Source organism: Aplysia californica, unplaced genomic scaffold, assembly GCF_000002075.1.
Source record: "Aplysia californica isolate F4 #8 unplaced genomic scaffold, AplCal3.0 scaffold00401, whole genome shotgun sequence".
NCBI lineage: Eukaryota > Metazoa > Mollusca > Gastropoda > Aplysiida > Aplysiidae > Aplysia > Aplysia californica.
The window spans coordinates 411,294-416,233 of NW_004797671.1; the positions used below are offsets into that span (position 1 = coordinate 411,294).

Consider the following 4,940-nt stretch of genomic DNA (forward strand, 5'->3'; position numbering starts at 1 on the left):
AGGGGTGTATGTTTTATTGTGTGTGTGTTTGTTTGTGTGTGTGTGTGTGTGTCTGTTTATAAGTGTGTGCGTGCGTGCGTGTGTGTATGTTTGTGTCTGAGTGTGTTTATGTGTGTGTAAGTGCGTATGTAAGTGTATGGGTGTGTTTGTCTGTTTGTCTATACGTTTGTCTGTCTGTCTGTCTGTGTGTGTATGTGCGTGTGTGTCTGTGCATATATATAATATATATAATTATATGTGCGTGTGTGTCTGTTTGTCTGTTTGTCTGTGTTTGTAAGTGTGTGTGTATGTGTGTGTGTGTGTGTGTGTGTGTGCATATAAGTGTGTGGGTGTGTTTGACAGTTCCGGGTTGAAACAGTTCAATGGATGCACCGTCCAGTAATGACTTGCGATCTTTCAAACGGATATCACCCGCTGTGTCTCACTCTCAAAAGAAATGATTCAATTTTGTTTTTCGCCGAAGGAGTGGAAGTTTGCACAGATGGGAAACACGTACTTCCTCATCCCCGCGATAAACTGTGTCGGGGGAACTGCTCACCCAGATATATTATGCGGAAATGCTCAAACTGCATGATCGTGTACAGATAATTGAACTAGCATACCCTCGTGAGATGCTGTTATATATAGATATAGACATAACAGAAACATAAACTATATTTAATTTTTTTAACGTATACGTCTGGAATTTGTCGAATTTCCTGTTGTTGTTTCTTTTTCTTTTTTTTTTTTCTCATCTTTTAATGGATGAAATGCGTGACCTCTTGTGTGGGTTGTTCCTTCTTTTTAACGAAACATCCATCGTCCGTATCTCTACTCCATTTTTCTTGTTACTCTCCAGTAGCACCTCTAATTATTGTCTGTACGTATATAATTATGATCTATTTTGGTGTTGTAAGTGCCGTAAAACTCTAACTACAAAACCACAAAAACCCCAACAAACGCACATACCCTAAACTGGCCTCACGGTGATTCCCCGGTTGTTTTCTCGGGAGGATCACGTAGATAATTATGACAAATACTATTTATCACTTGCTTTTATCGTGCTATGTAATCGTTTTTATGTAACGCTTTCATCTGAGGGAAACGAAACTTAAGGGTTTTCGAACTGCTGAAAATGAAGTTGTTGTTTTTTTGTTCTGCTTAATAAAGTCCATTCGGACTGGTAGTCCACTGTCCAGAGGAAATAACCCGTCACTAATTGCAACAGAAATAATTCCGAGGTGAAGTGGTAGAAAAGGGTGTTCTGAACACCCGCCATAAATTATAACTGTTTAGGGTCTGACTTTTCTGAGATATTGGTCATTTTCTACTGACCAATTTCTGTTCTAACCCTCGAGGGTTTCCATAACTAAAAAGACGTTTTTGCTGGTTTACATCCGGGCATTCCACGGGAAGTGATCAACTTTTCCTGGAAACCTCGACACCTTTCTTCCTGTGACACACTTAACCCTAATACTTTATTAACGCAATTTCGCAGGAGTTTAAAGCCAGAAGTGCCATTTTGTGAAGTATGCAATTGTTATAATATGAGTTATAGAAATAAGCTATATCGAAAGAATTGCTTTGTTACCTCTTGTACGCTTTAAAGTCAACAAAAACACATAGACGCCTGTGCTAGCGCACAGACGTGTGCGCAAACGTGTGGGCCTTTTTTCTCCCTTTCTTAAAAAAAAAAGAAGCGGAAAAATAAGGAAGATATATTATTGATCCTTTTGGACTCGTGGGTGGTTGGAGGGCGCCACTGGTAGGGCCTGCTTCTTTTGCTTCGCTCTGTTGTCTTTGTCTTCTTCGCTGCACTATCATCATCATCATCATCATCATCATCATCCAGTGCCAGATCTGCGACAGACTTCGGCGATCATGGTTTTCTATTCATTCCTTAGCTCGGATGCTCTCAAAAAAGCTACGTTTCCCTGATCTTTCCCTGTTACCCATTTGTTTAGGTTCCCTAAGTGTGATGTTCTGGGCCTACCCCTGCCTCGCTTGCCCTCAATTTTGCCAGTTATTCAGGAGTCCCAAAAACTACATTTTTCTCTTTTCCTGATCGTTTTTAAGATTGAGCGTCTCACGTGGGCTTCATCAAGCACTACCTCATTTGATTTCTTTTCCTTCCACGATACTCTTAGCAGTCTCCTAAGAAACCACATTTCTGTTGCTTCTATTTTATTTTCACTGTCTTTAGTGATTGTCCAGCATTCATAGCCATATAGAAGGGTTGACAAAACGTTGCACTATATTTATTGATATAATAAGACGGTTATCATGTCTGTGTGCTTCTGTTTAATAGCATAACAGTGTTGCAAGGGGACTTAAAGCAATACAGTTTTCCTTTTTAAAAGTTTTTACATTTAAAAAAATGATTGCTTGTTCCAAATTGTATGGTCTTATAAGTTGTGTCGACGTGGATGTAAAGCATTTCGAAGATTACAAAAGGGGGGGGGGGCGGAGCGACATAATAAATTATTATCCAGAACCTTGTGTGGCCTCGTCGTCAGTTCTGGTACTCATCAAAATACTGACATCGAGAAAAATCGACAATTTACTGCACGTTGGACAATGTGTATCCCCCCTTTTTTAAAAGTTAGTTATAGTAGAGTTTTTACGGCGCTCGCAGCTGCGTAAGGTCATATGAGCGCCAGAAGATTAGAGGCGTTACAAGAGAGTAACAAACACAAAAAATAAAAAGGGGAGATAAAGACAATAGATGTTTGATAGGAAAGAAGGAGCGAAACCCACCAGAGCACCTGCCAACCACTATCCTTTAAAAAAAATAGGCTTTACCCCTTTTTTGTCCTTTCAAAATTTCATTTCAGTGTGGATTTTAATGGAATAACGTTATGTTGATGAGAAAGGCACTACAATGTACCTTTGCTGTTTCCAAAGGCATGCACGCTTTTGAAGTCACAATGCTTTGGTGGACATTTTTTCCTTTACCTTACCACTGACCTTAAGCAACCTCAGCTCTTCCAACCATTAATATGTCGACTTATTTTCAGGGTAGATTTGTATTTTTTAACATGAAAAGCGAGACAAACTAACAAGTTTTAAGATGATAACGATACTTCCATAATTATTATGCCTCACAGTTGATGGGCGTCTAATTCCACCGTGTCGTCACCCATGCTGCCTTTTAACCTCTCGATGTCTTGTTTGGCTTGTTCTATACTGTCCAACAATATTATTTATTTATATTCAGAAACGGCTATAGTCACAATACTGCACCCTCCCTCCCCCCCCCCAGGTTAGCGCTACTAACGAAAGTGCCTTTACTTTAAACCGTTCCCAAAGGGGGGGGGGGGGATATTAACATGTTCTTGCTGTGCACAGTAGAACAATTGTAAATGGGCTTATTTATCGATGTCATGCTCATACTGTGCCGAACAACATAGGGGGAACTGCTACTTTTTCTTTCCTCATCCTTATCATCGTCATTTTTGCCTCTACTTCTATCCGGGTGCCTTGATAGTCGAAACAGATTTTGTGCTGTTGAGGCTAGAGAGGTGAGCAGAGTAAGCTTGACTCCCCGTTTGGACTTCTCTGTCGACTTCCACCCCTTGGCGCTCATATGACCTTATGCAGTTGCGTGCGCCGTAAAACCTTACTAAAAACATTATAAAGCATGTGTCGTTTAATGAGAAAATGGCTGAAGTCCAAATAGTCATGAACATGACAAAGTCAGTAATCTTTAATACATTTTTTTTTTCAAGCAACTACTGGCGTTAGGCGCTTCATTATCGCACGCAGGAGCCTTTAGTTCGATTCATAATCGAAAATGTTCATCGAGTATCTCGGTCTTTGTGCTGGGATGGTGCATCCCTGTCCGCCCGAGTTGGTCCGGACAGGCAGTTCTGGATACGCGCCTCCTAATTAACAATTTGACTTGTATCTGTGGGAGCTTGAAAACATCTACATTTTAAAAAATGATTAGCCCCCGTTGGTCCGACTCAGTTGGTCCGACTCACCCCCCCCCAAACCACACCGCACCCACACACATTATAAACTATCCCCATCTCCAATCAACTGGCTAATCACAGAGCGTGTCGAATGGTCTTCGGGGGGTCTCTCGTGGCCTAGAGGTTAAGGTGTACGCCTCTCATTCAAAAGGTCCCGGGTTCGAATCCGGGTAGCGACGAAAAAATATTCTTCTCTAAAATGGTCTCCTTTCACCTCCTGTCATGCTCTCTATCAATGTTCTGTCGTCTGCTTTCGTTTCCACTTACTGCTCCCACCCCGTCACCTCCTTTGCCCCTTCCTCTGGGCTCCGGACTCTTTTTGCATCCTTTCTACTGCTACTACTTGGCTCCTTCTTTCTGCTGTCTTTCAGCCACACCCCTGATCTTCTGGTAGGAAAGATCTACACCTAGCCTTCTCGGACAAGGTCGAAAAATCACGGAGGTCCCGTGTGCAAGTTGCGCACATTGAAGGTCCCTTGATGGTCCAAAATCGGCAGGAGTAGGCTGCGGCCGCCACCCGGGCAAAATTCAAAATGTCCAACCAACTGAAAATGTGTAATGTGTCCCACGCGCTCATAATATGACCGTATGCAGTTGCGAGCGCCGTAAAACACTTAAATAATAAATTAATAAAATATTTAGATAAAATAGAATTTAAAAAAAATTAAAAATTAATGGTCATCGTTAACTCAATATGATCGTTTCTCACCCAAGAGTTCCACGGTCGTTCCATGTCCCCGTTTCTGTCTCTGTTTGACCCAAAGGCATGTGCTGCTTTCTGGATGAAACGAGTGCCTCTTTCTGGGCATGTTCTCCTTATCTTTCAATTAAAAATAAGAAGATGGAACTCCTCTACAAAGGATAAGGAGTATTAGTGATAAAAATAAAATTGTTGTGTTTGTTAATTCAGCTGAGTGGAACGCCGTGTCTGATTTCTGGTGCTGAGTTGTATACACGTGTGCGTGTATGTGTGTGCGTATATATATA

At 41.4% G+C, this 4,940-nt stretch overlaps 1 protein-coding gene across 1 annotated transcript in view; it reads left to right on the top strand.

Moving 5' to 3' along the window:
• The window catches only part of LOC101850739 (atrial natriuretic peptide-converting enzyme), a gene marked incomplete in the record, with an annotated part of 83,165 nt that overhangs the window by 13,739 nt on the left and 64,486 nt on the right, over positions 1-4,940 (top strand).